This window comes from Phoxinus phoxinus, assembly GCF_949152265.1.
Source record: "Phoxinus phoxinus genome assembly, chromosome: 23".
NCBI lineage: Eukaryota > Metazoa > Chordata > Actinopteri > Cypriniformes > Leuciscidae > Phoxinus > Phoxinus phoxinus.
Genome location: NC_136898.1, coordinates 6,854,902 through 6,873,591, shown reverse-complemented (window position 1 = coordinate 6,873,591; position 18,690 = coordinate 6,854,902). Strand labels below are relative to the sequence as shown.

General features: G+C 39.8%; 2 protein-coding genes across 8 annotated transcripts in view; both read left to right on the top strand.

Annotated features, from left to right (window-relative positions):
* The window catches only part of smfn (small fragment nuclease), a 200,105-nt gene that overhangs the window by 49,608 nt on the left and 131,807 nt on the right, over nucleotides 1–18,690 (top strand). The gene's annotated exons all lie outside the window — the stretch shown is intronic.
* kirrel3a (kirre like nephrin family adhesion molecule 3a) overlaps nucleotides 1–18,690 on the top strand; it is a 157,872-nt gene that overhangs the window by 31,568 nt on the left and 107,614 nt on the right. The window lies entirely within an intron of this gene.

The following is an 18,690-nucleotide window of genomic DNA, read 5'->3' as shown; positions in this document are numbered from 1 at the left end:
TTAAATGTGATAAGTTTACAAGTCTGAGCTAATATTTCCACATGGCGATAGATAGCATAGGCTACTGTAAAATGTTCGTGAACAAAAATGGCTTTTGGCTGAGCAGCTCACCAGATTGCCGGATCGTTTTTCACTGACAAAATAATAGTGATGTAATTATTATCAAAATAAACTGTAGCCTATTTGTTTAATTTCTAAGTCAAAATTCAGATTTTGACCCCTCCCCAAAATGAACTGTATTTCGCACACAGCACATTTTTCAATTGTCAAATATTTTGCACCTAAAAATACAAGAGATTGTGTATAAGTTTGAGTGTTTTTGTTAAGGTTAGGATCCATTGTTAACTATTTGTCCATCTTCCTTGGTGATTTAAACTTTTGAGGTAGATCACAGCCTAAAACTTTTACATTTAAAGTGCGTTGACTTCTGCACCCTTCAACCCTCATCTGAGATTCTGTGTTATTTGATTGTGTGAGCTTGAAATAACCCGAAGACGAACCCCTGAACGCTCACATTTAAAGTCCAGCATGGGCCAAACTCCTCATTTGAATCTGAAACCAGCAATAAAGCCTCCGGTATGGCTCCCACATGCACACTTGAGCGAATGAACATCAAATCTCAAGAGGCTTTCGGGTTTATTACTGCCTTTTATGAGTCTATGTGCCGAGATGTTAAGCCTCGCAGGGCTGTTTCTTTTTTTTTCTTTTTTTTTTTTACCTCCCTCGTGTGAGTCTTGAGAGGGCGTGCTTTGCCATCACTCTGAAAATCATTTTTTATGACCTGAGAGGAAACACTGACAGGATTTTTGCTGCAGAGTTGTGTTTGCGCCATATGCACACGGTGTTGCACTTCAATGGCTCAGAACTTTGAGTTTACACACTGCTGATATACTGCAGGCCCCCTCCTGCTCTTATCCATGCTTCAAGTTTGTGTTACCTTACAGCATCTCAGCTCAACTGTAAATGTTTCAACGGTTTACGAAACTATACATAAAACGAATGATCGCCTTCTTCCAACCAGCTATGCGAGAGATTAATCTGAGTAACAGTTATTTATACTTGCCGTCAGAAAAACTGTTCCGTTGGCGAGCTGAGATGCTATCAGGTGCAAATGCTTGTGTTTGTACCAGTCCCCGGGGACGCTTTGTTAACCATGGCCAACTCTTGTGTTACAAATGAACGCCGGGTTTATTTAGCATCTCTTGACAGTTGAATCGTGGTGCTGTGGCTAGGGAAACAGAAGGAGAAGAAAAGTCGATGCGATCTGACACCCTTCATCTGATCCCTTTATCTGCTCTGCGGCCCCGCTGCCTCCCCGGCAGTGAGGGGGAGCAGCAGATCCTTCCCCCGCAGCGATGGGGACAATCTCATTCATGCTTGGCCCAGACACCACTTATAGCTCACACCGAACAAGGAGCAGCCAAAGACCCCGTGAAAGGGACCCTCGGGCGGACCCACTCAAAGAGACTCAAGAGAGGTCGGCGGAACAAGTGCATCTCTTAAAATTTTTGTTTTGTTTTACTTTCGCTCTGTCACACGTTTTAATAGTCGTGGCATGTTGAACTGAGCAAATATTGAATTTCCCAGATCCCGCCCACCGCACTCCACAACTTCCTGATTGCTGCAGAAGGCATCATGTTTCCTCTTTAAGTGTCATAAACACCATCAGCATTGTCAGCAGTGGCTTGCAGCCGTGGGGGCAGTGTAGCGCTGCATGGTTTTGTGCAGCCCACACGCTGTTATACAAGATGCTGTCAACGCTTGCTAACAATTATATTGTAATCAGAGCTTGTCTTTCATAAAACATGGACTGTGGGGGCATCTCGGCTGTTGTTTGACAAGCCACCTTGGCCTTTTATCTGTAAGCGGCTTGGGTTGTATTATGTAGGCTACATTTTTACAGCTGTGGCACTTCGATAATGCTAGAAACCGAGCACCTTTGTTTAGTCAGTGCTCTTTTTCCTTTGGTTAAACTACTTTATGGACATACCAGACTTAACAATAGGATTTTTTTGTCGGGTCAGTGGTTCCGATTTTTACTCGCTCTGCACAAAAAAAGTTATTGTTTTCATAGTTTTTGACCTGTTTAACCTTGTTGTTACGAAACCAAAATTGTAGATATTACAGACATTTCACAAATCATTAATAAATAGAACAAATAAACAAACGATAAGCAACAGCACAAATAAATACAATGAACAATGATACAAAAAAGATGTAAAATAACACTGCATAGTCTTCACTGTATTAATTAAATACACTTATTCTTATTGAAGTTGCAAAAGAGATTCAGCCAAGAGCAGTGAGTGATTTTCTCTTTTTCTTTGTTGTGTGATCAACATTAAAAACAAAGACAGCAGTAAGTATATAGGCTGCTGTCAGATATCTGATTTTATCCCAGCTATTTATGTTCACCGAAGACATAACTGACTGTTTGCAAGGATATGCCAAGATGGGCATCTTGACATGTGTTTATTTGTTCATTGAACCGCAATAAGACACAAAAGAGAACTCACTTGCACAGTCTAAGAGGTGGCTTTGTGTGCACAGAAAACCATCTCAGAGTGCGCGAGTACCAAATTGAGTTATTTTTCGTGCCTTCTTGTGCATAAATGATTTAAAATCTTTTTATTTTTTACACAGGCAAGATTTAAAAGCAATGAGCAAATGATAAATTTGCATGACTACGCAGCACTGGACCGTTCTGGCCAGTGTTGATCCTATCAACTGTCCTGAGCGGCTTTCACGCTGACCCCAGGCCAGGCAGTCCTTATTTTTGAGCCTTGAACATAGAAGGAATGATAAGATTGTATTTATTCTGCTCATACTGAAGGTTCTGAAAGGTATCATGGTGTTCGTTTGTGCTTTCAAGGACAGCTTGTCCAGGCATTACAGATGCAGGGCTGTATATCTTTTTTCTGTTTGTAGAAGCTTAAATTTTCTCCCACCTGTTTCTTTTATTTTACACATCTCTGAACCTTCCATTGCTTCAAATCCGCATTTAAGCTTCAGCCGGCAATGTGGTATTTAAGTGTAATCTGCGCTGTGAAGCACCCAGGTAAACACCAATTTTCTCCCAGCTGGTCTCATCCTTCTTGCTGTCCGTTTGAGTGCGATGGCTCGACTCGGGCCGGGTCAGCCTGGGAATGAGGCGGAGCGCGTTCCCGACTTCGGCTCGGCCCCTGTGGATGGGGGTCAGCCTCCATCTGCTCTCTCCTCTATTTGTTTTTTATGCAATTTGATTTGAGTCGGACAGAGACGGATTAGCCCATAAATAAGTGAAGAGAAAATCACAACTCAGAGAGACGGCAGAGATAGAAAGAGCTTTATGTTATTTTTGCTGGCTCGCCATCATTCCGAGGGCATTTCCACAGATACCGACCGGGATGCATGGACAATACTCGTAAAACAAAAGAAAAAACCTGGCTGTCAGGAAAGCCTATTTGTTACGGGGCCAAGAAAATAAGACTTTTACATTTCATCAGTGGTTGTATCTCACGTACATCTCTTAACCTGACGGTTACCAGTGCAGAAGTGCTGCTCTACTTGTCTCCGGGTTAATTGGATCACATTAAAGCTTGAAGGCCGTCAGATTTTCTGAAATGTCACTTAACACTTTTTATCACAGTTTCTTTCTCCTCACCCACACTGAAGCATTGACAGGCCTAATGGGATCTAAGCAGGTAATAACAAAGTAATTTCTTGACATGTTTGTGTACTATATCAGCAATCCTGTGTGTTTGTGTGAGGCTCCCTGCTCTGTATGTGGGTGGCTGTTTGTCTGTGTGTGTGTGTGTATATGAGCTTATTTTTCCTCAGTCTGCACAATCAATCATTTGATCATTTATTTCTCTCTCTAATTTGCTGAAGGGGGTAGTTTAAAAAAACATCAGCATCATTTTATTCTCGCACTATATTGCAGCTATGAATCAATGTGACGCTGCCACATATTTGCGTCGCATAGCAGTTGTTTGGTTGTAGTCCTGACAGACTCTGAGAGATAGACTTAAAGCAGGCCTGGTAAATTCTGCACAGATTTATGTTGCTGGAAGTGAAACGCTTGATCTGATAAGGGTTTCTGTGTCTGCAGGAAGTTTGTGCCGCGGACAATCACACACCTGTATTGACAGGTCTGGAGTCTGGTGGCATTACATAGCAAGCCTGTTTACCGTAGCACGGATGAGTGCCACAATACAAGCATAAGCCTGGCTTATTTAAATGCAAATCAATCCTCTGACTACACAACAGCGGTTGAGGGCGGGGTTAGGGTCCTCTTACCTTCAGGTAATTTTGTGTATGTTTTTCTCTGGTAACAATACATTCTTAACAGCTGCCGTTGTAACTTCACCTTCCAAATCCCCGGATTGCTTTGTGGTCACATTTCTGATGAGGCTGACGGTGTGTTTCAGAGTGACCAATTTCAAAACACAGGCTGCTTTGGTGCAGAGGAAGGCTTCTTTCTATCGGGAGTGTTGTGTGATCTGAACCCCGTGAGGCGCGGTTAATACTTCTTCATTATTTTGTGCTAGTAAACCGAATGCTTTGATGGCATCTTTTGATGGGAATTGCAAGTAGTCGCCACGGGAGCTTATAATAATTGTTCTCAGCATGCGTCTCTGTGTTGTTTCTCTTCGTTCTAGGCAGATCTTAAAGCCTTAAAGCATTTCCTATAAAGAACCTCTAATAATGTTCTTTTTGAAAAAGGCCCAACACCCAAGTTTACTCTCTGGAGACTCGAGTGGCTGGTGAAGCCTCCTTATCTTGTGTTTGGTGATGTCTGCAACGGTCAGGTCTCAGTATGTAAAATGTTTTACTAATGAAGAGTTATTTCCTGCCAGTCTGAAACGAAGAAGCCGTGTGGCAGCTCTTAAAATAACTCACTCAAGTTTTTCTATAGATTATTTGGAAGTAGATGTAGTCGTTTGTTTAAGTCTTGTATAAACCTTAGATGTTTCAGCAGAGTAGTTCCCTAGTGCTCTATCTTGCGAAATCGAGCAAGATAAAGATGCATCTGGCAAAGCCTGTGAGACTGTACTTTCATTTATAATTTTATCTCGAAATTGAATCATTCCCTCTCGCAAAAAACGAAAAAAGTTGTCCGATATTCAGTGTTTGTCTTTGACTTGCGTCTAAACCCCTAGACTACCTCAGAACAACCGAGCAACTTCTGCTGAGCGCAGTACAGCCGTGCCTTTTTCAGCACAGTAAACGAAGCCATCTGTACATTAAAGAAGAGATAGTTTTGAATGGCTGCATCAATTGCTGTGGTGCTATGATTTAATAAAGGAGAACTCTGATTCAATCAGCAGCTCTGAAACATCCGCAGAAAATCACACATGAAGCGCAGACGTATCCGTCCGGCACGCCTGCTTGGCAGCAGACCAAAGCTAAATGGTGCAGCTTGAGTGAATTGACTCCGCCTGCTTTGAGTGAGCCAAAAAACTCAAAACCTTCTTCTTTTAATATCGGATACGTCCGGCAAACGAATGGAGCAATGCACGACACCGAAGCCAAAGCAAGATTCTGTTAAGATCCTGTCAGTCCTCTGCGGTTTGAGCCGAGAATGGGCCGATAAACAGAAAATCTGTGAGCTAAGTGCACTTTATTTTCACCTTATCAATACTGATAATGGTCTATAATGAAGAACGGCTGGGCAGTAATCTTATAAAAGCCATGAAGTCAGATCAGATAGCACGCAGACAGACCTGGAGAGCACAGTGTTTTTTAGGCTGAACCCAGTCTTCTTAAGTGCGCTTTGAAAATGATGCATCTGTCGAATGACATCGCTTGAGGTTCAGCAAAGCAGGTGAGACTGAAAAGGTGCAACTATGTGTTCTTGCCTGACAGCTTTTCAGGACTGAAAGCTCCATTTCCTGTTTGAAAGCCGCTTTTTTTTTTTAGATTGCTGGAGAAAGATGAAACGAGGTTGAAAAGGAGTCGACAGGCACGCCTCAACTTTGACAGGCAGAGCTTGATTCTTTTGTGAGACAAAAGGCTTCTGCAGCATTTTGATAACCATTATTTTTTTCCGGTGAGAACATTAACAATAACTCAACTTTACATTTATTGATAGTTATTCGGTAGAAACAACAAAGATGCCGGAGAACCAAAGAGTGCTGTAATTTTGAAACATCGATATTTATTGACAGGCACAGAGTCCAGCTGACCTCTGCTAAATGGAAAAAAAAAAATTCTTCAGAGGTTCATATACTGCAGAATGCTGTTTGTCATGCTGCCGAAATATTTCCCTTTGGGCTGCTAAAACCTTCTCTAATTCCTCTACTGAAGATATTTCTCCAAAGGACTAGGAGTGGAATATGTTGTAACTTTAAATGTTTATACTTGCATCAACGATCCCCCCCCCCCCAAAAAAAAGAACAAAGAATAAAATGCACTTCGCCATGAATTATTGTGCATCTCGGAGGGTCTCGGCAGAAAATCTGCATGAAATGATACATTACCCTGAATTCACTATCATGAGCCTCGACTGTATGTGGTTGTTTATCTTCCATTTAAGGTATGAATTTATTATAGAGAAGAACAAAAGAGGGCCATTTTCAAACAACTTAAGTGCTTTTGCACAAATAAACATGTTAGAAAATAAAACTAGGGAGCCAGGTTTGCCCCATGGGCACTGATAAAGCATAAATACATAATTAATAGGTACTCCGTCAGAGGTCTCACACGAATGCCGTCTAATTCTCTAAGCGTTCTGAATGGTGTGACATCATCTAGACTTATTAAAGATCAAGGTTCCAGAGGATATGACTAATGTAAGTGGCCTTACAGAACACCACTTTCTAAATCAGATGCTCTATATATCTGTAGATGTTTTTTTCATTTATTGTCATTTCTACAGCCTTAGCAGTTTTTAGGAACATCCGCAAAGCTCCTTTTCAGGGACATGCATCAGTGCGAAGGTTGGGAGTCCTGGTAAATCATCTTTGGCTTTGAAGCATAAACATCCAAAATGTGTTTTTTGCACAGACACACTCTGGACTCTGAAACTTTTGAGGAGGGTGTTTTAACTTGCCACTACATTCTCCTGAACCCCTACAGCTTGCAGCCCATTAATGTGCTCTCTCAGAATTCATTTGTAGGTCGGCTGTATGGTGTGTATTGCTGAGCTGTGTGGTTGTACCAGGCATGTGGTCCTGTTTCTGGCCATTGGGGTTCCCCGTCTTAGTGCTAATGGTCCAACTCTTGCCTCTGCTGTGCGTTAGATGATGGAAGCAGGTTGGTAAATAGCAAAGATGGACTGCTGTGTTCAAACATCCCTAATGGGACTCTGGTGCAAATGATCATCTGGGAGGTAAAGACGACTGCAGACAGCAGGGAAGGAGGGAGACAAGACTGATGGAATTCCATATGTGTGCGTTTCCTTTAAATGGGACTAAAGGTGTGAAAACATTCCGAACAACAAATAAAACCCCGAGAGTCCATTAGAATATCGTTCACAGCTTTGTACTTTCATTTCATGCATCTTCTCTCCGTGAAGACATTATCATATATCTGCCGCCACTCCTGGTGTCACATTGAGCTGAGAAAAACAGAAACACATTCCTTGCCGAGCAAATTAAGATTTACACCTCCTCTCTTCTTCTTTCACTCGTTATTTGGTCCATTTTCTTAAAAATAATTATTTTAAGATACAAAAGAGTCTTAAAGGAGTTTGAGCACCCTGTTAGGATCAGTGTAAGTTTTAATTTCTCAGATGCTGCTTTTTCATAGCTCAGGAGACTTGGAGTGTGATCAGTTCAGCTTATTTTAAATAATTTATTTTATTTTAGTTGATGTAAAACCTATTTTTTTAACGAATCAACTGTGTTAATTTTGAATTAGGGATGCATGATATATCATTATTATTCCTAAATATTATATGGTGTGTATATTTAGTAGGGGTGGGAATCTTTTACCATCTCACGATTCGATTCGATTCCGATTCTTGAGGCCACGATTCGATTCAAAATCGATTTTCGATTCAAAAAGATTTTCGATTCAAAACGATTCGATTCGATTTTATCCATAATGATTTCTAATCGGGTTTCTGATCATGATCTACTCTCATCTGCTTTGCTATACAGAATGACAAACGGAGACTTTAAAGTGTCTTTTTCACACTTATTAAGTTCAATTCTCAGGGAAGTGCCTTTTATCCAAAACATTGTCTGGTTCTCAATTGCTACTCATTAGTATCTAGCTATAAAATAAGTTGGAACAAAACAAAAGTGCTTCTTCATAATACAAAATGGTTGAAAATAGATGCAGTTTACCACAATATATCATAGAACACAACCGGTGAAGACAAAAAAACATCTATATTTCTCAGTCAGACACAGTAACTTAAAGAATAACAAGTTATGAAAATAAAGTGCTTCTTTCAAAATGAATAATAGTCCTACCCCTAAGCTACCTGGCGATGAAGCAGCGATAGACCGAGTTATTTTTTTTTTTTTTTTGCCCTCTCGGAGTTGGCAGGGAGTTTCGTGAAGCACTGCAGTGTGCGTTGGTCTGCAGCTGGCGGCTGACTGTACGTTCACACCGCCGCCGACTTGAGCTGCAAAAACGCTATGGCCGCCCTGTCAAGGACGCTTGTCAAAAAGTACGGGGAATCTTGTTGACGCTTTGGCCGCTCTGACGTAGCAGCATTCACAATGAAATGTAAACAGAAAAAACAAGCAATGCATTCGGCAGTTTAGGATATCGCACAAGATTTGTCAACACAGAAACCATTTCATCACTGGAGAGTTTTTTTCCCGACACCATCGTATTAAATGATTTTGATTCATATGCGCGAGGGAGAGAGAGAGAGAAGACAGCGCTCGGGTGAGTGCGCGCGCGCGGCCGGCTCTCTCTCTCTGCTTGTTCTTATGCCCTGTCAAGCGCGCCCTGTTAAACTGACAGGACTTAAAACACATGCAAATGGTAGGAATGAAAGATCTCCCTCTCATCCATTTGCTTCCTTTTTGTTTTAGTGATTTGCCGCTCACGTCCCGTATAGGCTAGTTACAAAAATGGAGGCGAACAGCCAGCTGATTTTATTTATTTATTAAATCGATTCTTGGACATTTCAGATCGATTCTGAATCGTTGCCAATGAGAATCTAGATTCTTCTGTGAATCGATTTTTTTGGCACACCCCTAATATTTAGTTGTTAATTCTCAATTTCATCTATTTTTATTTCCCTTTACCATCATCTAGTGCTCACTTAAAGGTAATCTTTAAAAACACTAATAGTATAACAACACTGTTAAATGTAATCTGTAGCCAAGACCCAACTAGTGCAGAGTGCAATTTGCTGTTCATCAAAATATTCTACAGTGTACAATGATAAAAGACACATATGGTATTGTAAATAACGTTGTGTTTAGTATTTATCTCATGTTGCTGCATTATCTTTTAGAATATTTCTATCCAGTTTACTGACATTTCTGGATTTTATTTGTTTGCTTTATTTGAAGTTCCAAAAAATAGGCAAATTTGATGGTTGTTTTTTAGAGTAGCTATAATGATGGGATTTGTTTGAATTTGTTTTTGTAGGTGGGTGGAGCGTCCTGTATATAGAGCTATAAATAGCATAGTTTACATAATTTGGTCTTGGGAAAAGAAACTGGAGAGAAATATTTCAGTTCTTAAAATATAACTTTTCTTTCTTGTAAATTTTTGCAGATTTTTCCCATAGTTCAGGAGTTTTTAACCATGTTGACATGTCTTCTGAAACTCTAGAGGAAGCATATCTGGGGTCTAAAGAGTCTATATCTCAGGATAGCGCGCTCACGCTAATTTGTTAATTTGTTTAGTAAATCTTGCCCTTAAAGGGATAGTTCAGCCAAAAATGAAAAGTAATCATTTACTCACTATCTTGTTTGAGTGAACTATTACTTTAAGTAAACATGTCTATTGGCTCTCATTTCTAACTAGGAGAAACAGTTACTATTAAAAAGATCTCCTTTGTAAAATTTCCTTCCTATGGGGGTTTTCATTGGTTCCTTTTTTTACGAACATAAAAAAGTGTCTCACTAAAATGAGAAGGTCACAGCTCCGTCTCTGAGGCAGATGCATGGGACTTGAGCCCATGGCAAGGTTGTTTTGAACCACAGTAAGGTTTCCTCCATTTGCCTGTGATGCAAGTAGGACAAACCCAGGATCTCTCAGAAGATCTCTGTCGTTTTAATACCGCTAGTGTCCAGAGGGTCCAAGAGACGGAGACCAGTGATAGTTACAGCTCCTGCAGAGGGCAAACAAGGAGATATGACACAACGCTGTGATGGGTCTTTAATGCTAGATAGCAAGAGGACACCAGGGATCCGTGAGTGCATGCTCACACACTTACTCCTGGCTTTTAGGGGCGTGAAAGAATAAGAATGTTGGCATAGGTGAGAAAAAGAGTGGAGACAACATTTAATTTAGCTTGTCAGTTGTCACGGGTCAAGCTGAAGGGAAAACATCTCCCGTGGCTAAGAGAGCTGATGCGAGAAGAAAGCATGTTTTTGACTGGGAAAAATGTGCATTACAATGGAAAAAATATTTCAGAAAAACATATAGTTAAAGCTCAGGATGTCAAACTCGGCCTCACACTCGGCCTTTTGGCTACTGGACTATGCCTAGACTCTCAGCAGATAGTCTGGCTTGCCCCCTGAGGAATCAGAGACCTGTCAAGACATTTAAATGTGAAGCAATTTGACATGACAGAAAGATCCAGACATATGCTTCCTTTGAAATCATTGACAGACAAATGTCTTCGAGAATCACGTCATTCAGGGCTTCCAGTACTTGATGATTAGAAAATATCTCCCTCTGTAAGACGCAGACAGGTCTCGCGCTCTCTGCATTACTCCTTCCCTTGTATTTCATGCTTCTATAATCTGTCCTTACGGGACCGTGCTGCACATTGATTCGCAGTGTGTTTGGCAGTTTGAAGAGGAGCACAGGGACGAAGCATTGACTCCGTACTGAAGGTGCTGCTGCTCTTTCTTTAACCCATCTGCCCTGAACACCTCCCTCTCGCTGACCAGAGAGAATGTCTTCATTGCTGAATTATAGGGCAGGGTGGTCATTAGCCACACAATTTTTCTTACACACACAAACACTTACACATTCCCAACTTGTCTTCTGAGATAGGAGGGTTGGATTAATGGCTTGGTTTTCTTTTCAATTGTATTTTCTGCAATCTTATTGATTCAATAGTAGAGAGTGGAAGGGTAATGGGGAAATGAACCACAAGGCAATGGCTTTGACAGCTTTAGAAAGTTTTATAGTCTGCAGCATTGAGGAGTGGTCACACTACACGTTTCGTTCCATTGGCTTCCATGCGAATGCGGGAGACCAGAAACATAAGCTCATGCGAATTTCGCTGCAGTCAACTCTGACATGTGAATTCGCATCACGTGAAGATGTGTGACCATTAGAAGAGAAGACCAACGTGAACCCGTTGAGAAAACGTTCGCTCTTACGTGAAATTCCAGATCGTGTAGATACCTATTTCCTCCACAAAAATCCGTAATCCACAGTAAATGTCTTCACCTTTATTCTTAATGCAAGTGTATGGAAATCTCTGGGCTTACTTTGGGTTACTCATTTTATTTGACTTCATGTTGACTTTACAGCATCATTGAGTGTGCTTGCATGCATAACAAATTGGTGATAACTCATTCGAAAACCTAAAAATTTAGGAAAATCGTGTTTACATGAGAATTATTGTGCATTTTAGCTTTAACTAATCATTATTTTATAATCTTTCATCAATAAAAATATATAGTTTATGGAATTTACACGACCTTTCTTTTCTGTTTCATTAAGTATAATCGGCATAACATTGTGCCTGTAAATTAACTCCGCACAATGAGAGAGTAGGGGATTGTTGAGCTGTCACATTGCTCTGAGATTTCCCCAGAGCTCTTAATGCTACAGGGCAAACCCCAGCAGTTGACTTTACTTCAGTGCTTTATGACACAGGATTGCCTTAAGTCTTTTTGCATTTACAGTTCTCTTCTTGTAATTCTTGACAGTTTCTTACTAAGTGACTTATAAGGAAATACACATGTTGGGCTTGTTATAATTGTCGTGGCAAAAAGGAGAAGGCACTTTGTCTTAGCGTGTGCATTTTGAAAATCGCTGCGATACACGCTGTCGAATATAGCACTCCAGACTAACTCGTATGTTTCTGTTAACAGGTGACGATCCTCCTTTATGCTCCTCATGCCAGAATTTTATTAGTTTTTTCTAAAAAAATTCAAAAAAAAATCGAATTTTATCATGCCAAAATATTTATTAATATTTTAATAGAGTGTGATAGTTTGAACTCTGTTAGAATTTGTTGTTTTTCAGTTGACTTATGAAAATATATTTAATGAAGACCAGATCTAGCTTTAGAAGTTCTCTATAAGATTAAATTTAAAAACCTATTTTAATCATTCTTTTTTTATCTCTTTCTCACCATGAATATAGCCAAGGTAGCTGGCATGGCGTTAAACTATAAACAAACAAACTGTGTCTTAGCACCCAACTTGTCATTAAAAACACTTTTTAATGACTGTCATTTGAGTTTTTTAAAGCGATAAGATAGTCAATGCCATGTGTTTGAGTGCTTTTAATGGTATGGTAGCAGACACACTTGTAATCAATTCAGCAGATGTGTGTATATCATGAAACGGCTTTGAACGCGGCTCATCAAATCAGATTTTAGAGCTGGAACACTATTTTTTGATTCTGAAAAAGTTGAGACATTTTCCATTACACATATGAGCAATCTTTGCAGATCAGGTGTAGACAGGAAGGTTTTGGCCTTCAGAAGGACTCGCAGTTTTCTTGGCACATGCTTCTCTAAAACACTCAAAAGCTCCCGCCTTTCCTCTTGGGCTCAGTTTTCTGCCCAGTTGGATGAGACAAGCCATGTCATTTCTATAGCTGCGCCAGACATGCTGGACATGTGCTGTTTTGAACTTTGGCTTTGATTGCTGGAGTGTGAAAGTGAGTCAGCAAAAGTGTGAAGTGTAAAACTGGCTGAGGGAAAGCAGGATGCTGCATGCCAACAAACATCTTGAATAAGAATTTTTGGACTAGAGATTTTGTATGGTTTGTAATGTTTCATTTGGTGAAGACATGATTCTCAGTTTATTAGCTCAATACGGTTTTAACATATATTGTATCACATGGAAATATGACTGCACTGAAAATGTGGATATTATTGATAAGTCTGTTAGTATTCTCATTGTGACTTATTGATGGGGAAAAGACACAAACAAGAGGCAGATAGCAAGAATCCAAAGCACATTTTGCATTTAGAATATGCAAAAACAAATAATTACTTTGACTTTGAAGAATAAATATGTTTAATTAAGCCGTTACAAAAGGAGAGAAAAGATACTGGAATAAATGAGTCTTTCTGTGTCTTTTTTTTATCCTACCCTTTTTTTTACCCTACGTCTGCGGCATAATTTGTCATGAAAACATGAAAAATACATCACCGGCTACAGTCTGGTGGGCCTAAGTGTTAAATAATTACAATGAACTGCCTCAGGTTCCTCTATACCAGAGCACTTCAAAGAGCACAACTTATATTTGACGGAGAAAAAAAAAGCCTTCATGCTGTCATGCTCTATTTTTACATTGACTACGTCTCCTGCTGAAAACTGCCTGTTTACATGTCCCATAATCCCGTTGCCCCCTGTGTTATGTGTTATTGTGATATTTCATCAAAGCTCTTGGGAACGGCGGCGCTGGATGCTAGAAGGTTACTCTCTGAATGAAAACACCAAAATGATGTCTGCTTTACCTGAAAAACAGAAATAACACGAGATGATGGCAGCTGTAAAAGTAGATGGTGACATTAAAGGTGGTAACGAGAGGCCACACGAACTCCGCAGAGAAACGGGAGTCTGCAGGCAACATTGAGGTGCTGTTTCTAGTCGTTGAATCCTTTCGCTTCAGCATATTTCTTAATGTGTTTCCGTCCTTAAGACCGTGTCTTGCAGGAGCAACAAATGTCGATGCTGATAAAATCTTTTCAGAGGAAACTCAATGTCTCTCAGGTTTAGCAGGGTCTGTGTTTGGCCATCTGCTCCTGCTTGCATCATTCTGCGGAGAGCTCTGTAAGTCAACGTGAAATCAGAATTGACAGTATCTAGTTTTTCAATAAAAGTCCCAGGTCTTGCTGACGGATGATTCATCAGTGCACTTTATTCCGTAGATCAACTTGTTTGATGCAAATTATTTCATGGAAATGCAATAACTTTTTACGTCTGTGAAATTACATTCTGGCTTGTGCAATCAAGACAGTGTGGGTGTGGAAAAATAATATTAACCAATAATATCGCAGCATGATGCAATCCAGTCAATTCCCAATGTTTCACTTTGAACATGTCACATTGCTATTTTGTGTTTTACATAGCTATTTTTAAACTGCTTGAAACACTGGAGAAAGAAAAATGTATTTATTCTTGAATTTGTGTGACTTTTACTTGTCAAGAAGTGAAAAAGCTGTACAATGTTTGGTTACATAGATTGTTTTGGTCAAATTGACCCCCATTGATTTCTATGAAATGTCTAAAAACACACACACACACACACACACACACACACACACACACACACACACACACACACACACACACACACACACACACACACACACACACACACACGTACCATCATCAACAACATCAAATTAGAAATGTATTACGTTATTAACTGATGTGATATTATGATGTTATTATTCTGATTATCTTTCAGGATTATAATTTTTTTAAGTGACATTTTTTATTATAATCTCTGATTGTATAAGTCTGAAAGAAGAAAGTCATATACACCTAGCCTGGTAGTAAATCATGGGGTAATTTTAAATTTTTGGGTGAACCAACCCTTTAAAATGTTTTTAAGCAGCAAATATTACTGTAGTAAATGAGAAAAACATTCATAATTTCTTGCTATAGATTAAAGGTCATGCACACACACATCCTCACGTGCAGTTCAGCGTTCAATGCTTTTTTAAGTCACTTTAAAGATTTTTTTATTAGGTGACTCTGGGCTGTTGGCAGAGGGAGAGATGAGCGGGGAGAGACAGAATGATGGAGATCAGTAACAATAGAGGGGGATAATTGTGCCAGAATCACAACCATCTGGTCTCAGTCTCCTCACAGATCCCCACGCACAGCTTGCAATCCTTCCTCTGAAATCCTTAAATCCTCACAATCTGCCACACGCTCTTCTGATGTGACTGCCATCACCCCTTCCCTCCATCTCCTCTGCCATCTCTCCTCTGCCATCTCTCCTTCCCTCCATCTCCATCTCCATCTCCATCTCCATCTCCTCTCCTCTCCTCTCCTCTCCTCTCCTCTCCTCTCCTCTCCTCTCCTCTCCTCTCCTCTCCTCTCCTCTCCTCTCCTCTGATGGTTCTTGCGTCTCTCCATTCGCCCGAGGAATGTTCTAACCTGTGCAGAAAAGCTTAAGGAATTGTTGTTATTGGCCATTCGAGACAAACAGAGGAGTATTGATTCCAGCTGTACGTAACAAGGACAGATAAAGACAAAACCCTTTTGTCCTACAACCATGTTATGCATGTACTCACAGAGGAATTCACACGCTAGTACATAACTGTGTCCTCCATGGTCAGAATGCTTCAGTTCATCTTTGTTCTTTGTTCCGTTTTGTGCTTGTGCTGTTCTGAGCTGCCTGACTCTTTGCATTCCAGGATTCTTGTTAATTTATTTCTTTGTCTCTTTAGGGTTTCTTGTTTAAACCCTGTTGAAGTGACTCACTGTTAGGCCTTCTGGAGCACTTTAAATACTAAATGATGCTCCGCACTAGAATGGGAAGTCAGATGTATGGGGCTATACGTGTTAATTATCTGATCTTTCACAGCTTCAGTTCTCTCTAAGTTTTATATTTGTTTATAGATAAATCGGATGCATTGAAAAGCACATTTTTATTTGTTGATAGGCAGCTAAAAGTATTATGAAAAATAAGTTTTATACACTTCTATTCAAAAGTATGGTTAGAGTGTTACTGTGTAGAGTGCATAACATATTTACCTTCTTCAACAACATCAAATTAGAAATGTGTTATTTACTGATATTATTTTGATTATCATTCAGGATTATCATTAATTTTAAGTGGCCATTATTATAGTGATGCACTTCCCAACAAAAAACAAAACAAAAACAAAATCGAGACTGTGAGAAAAAGACTCACCAAATAGCGTCTTCATTTAATGAGACACCTGAGCTTGTTTGTCTTTCACAGGTTGTAATGTTCTGTAAGTATTTAAGAAGAGAAAGAGAAAGTTTTTTTTAAACAATAACTTATATTGCAAATTTTATTAATAAATGCGATCCAATTAAATTCTAATCACAGTTTTATAGTTTTAATGAAGCAAAACCATTCCAGATAGGGGGTACTTTTATGTAAGCGGAACATTATTTCTTATGGTTATAAAATATGTACACCTGTTTAAATTGTCCTCATTGTTTCATTGTGGAGAAAGAAAAAAAGAAAAAAGAAAACTGAGCCATTGTGTTCCAACATGATAATGGGTTAATCATGACCAGGGTCCCCCGCAGGTCCTTAAGAAGTCTTACATTTAGTTTGATCAAATTTAAGGTCATAAAAAGTCTTAAATATCTTAAATGGTATAAGAAAGGTCTTAACTGTATCATTTTAAAAGGTCTTAAATGTTATTTTAAAAACCTTGCAGATACCCAATATATATAGCCTATACAATTCTCTTACAGGAATGAGCTGAGCTCTGATGCTGACCTCTGCTGACCCTTGCTTGCTAGTCTTTCCAAGTGAACTATATTTTAGTGTTTCAGTTTTTGCCACTTAATAGTGTGTTTTGTTAAGGCAAGCATCACTGTTACTATAACTGATTCTCAGGGTTTTGAATCAAGACACCCCAGGACACCCTATGAACCTGATAGCAATTTGTTCATTGCATTGCCTAGTTTCTTAGACGCACACTGACATACAGTAATGACCCTATTAAGCTAGAAAATGCTCAGGACCAGGGGACATGAATGAATGGAGTAATATCTGTTTGCCTGAGACTTTTGAGACTCGTTTGCTCTTTGTAACCTGGTAGCTCAAGCACATTGTGAGGGCATAAGGTGAGAAATTCTCAATCTCTGCTCACCGCTGATGAATTAAAGGCTTGATTCATTTTATATAACGCTTCATGCTATGTTCCGACCATTTTCACAAGGCTTATGTGTAAAATTTCATTGATCCATCAACTTAAGGCCATTCTTGGATTTATTTCTGCATTTTAACCAAACCAGACGGTCAGACTCCATAAAGTTTGAGGTATAAGTTCCCTGAGACACCACACCTCTGTGTAGTCCTGTTCGGGGCATTCATTACCCTTTGACATTTCACTTTATCTTTTCCCAGAGCTTCCCAAGAGCGATGAATATTAAACATGCTGCCTGTTTGTAAAGCAGCTTCTGGCTTCGCCCGCCGGCAGAATGTAGAGCTGTGTTGTGAAGCTTCGCTCTCCTGTGAATAGGAGGATATTCGGATCCTGCAGTTGCTTGAATAAGAGATGCAGAAATTTGTACCTCAGAGATATAATAAAGCACGCGGATCATATCTCGCTCTTCGACATAAAGTGGGCTCCAGCAAAAATGTATACATAAACAGACGGCGTGGGAGCAGAGTCTACTTGATGGGGGCGCTTTCTGGTCGAGGACAGTCAGCCGCTACCTTCCAGAACCTCCCAATTACTGTCCCCGTGAGACAGATTTCATTAGCATCAATGCTGATTTTCAATGAAATATTTTGATTATTTTTTCTCTTAAATGAGCCACCGTCAACACATGTCATGGCTTACCCTGGGAGGTCAGGGGAGGTCAGACATAAAATTCGGTAGGCACACGAACAAAACTGCAATTGAATTTGAATTAGCACCAGCTGATCTTAATATTAGCAGTGGCTTATTGCCGGGGGGTGTCAGCTCAAATAATTAACATGCACAAATAGCAGAAAGTCTTGCGGTAACGTACTGTGTGCAACCCAGAAAGTCTTTGAAAGCTTATGAAAAACATCATCTTTCTTGTGAGTGAGGAACTATCGGTTCGTAGTAAACAAAAAAGAAACAGCAGACAAACAAATAAATGGAGTACACGAATAAATAACACAATATAAGTGTGCCTCGAAACCATTTCTTGCCATTACTTTTGTCAACTTTTATTCCTTGTATCTGGTTAATCTCGTTCTGTGTTCCTCTGGCCTCTTGAGCCCCGCACATCAAATCTTCTCTCATCTTTTGATGCATCTGGTCCTCCCGTGGAAGCTTTTATCGTAGTGCGGCTTGCATAATTAAGTGACCCTCTTTGAATGAATTTTGAGACTGTCCTAGTTTGTTCTGCTCGAGGAGGCTCTTCATCTTCTCATTTACATGTGATGAAAGCATGCACCACTTACTCTGACTTGTCCTACATCATCTGTCCATTACATTTTTTTTTGGGTGAAATTCTCAGAATGTTTTGGCAAAACGTGGCCGTCACATCTATGTGGAAAATGAATTTAATGTGTTGAAAATAGTCCCGTTTTTATTAGGCGTTAATGATGTTTGAACTTCCAGTGCACAAAAACATGGGCTCTTGTTCTAAGCTATTTGTACATATACTGATTTGACACGTTTAAGTTTTATTTATATTGACTTCATTTGACCTTTTAAAAGGACGAAAACTTGTG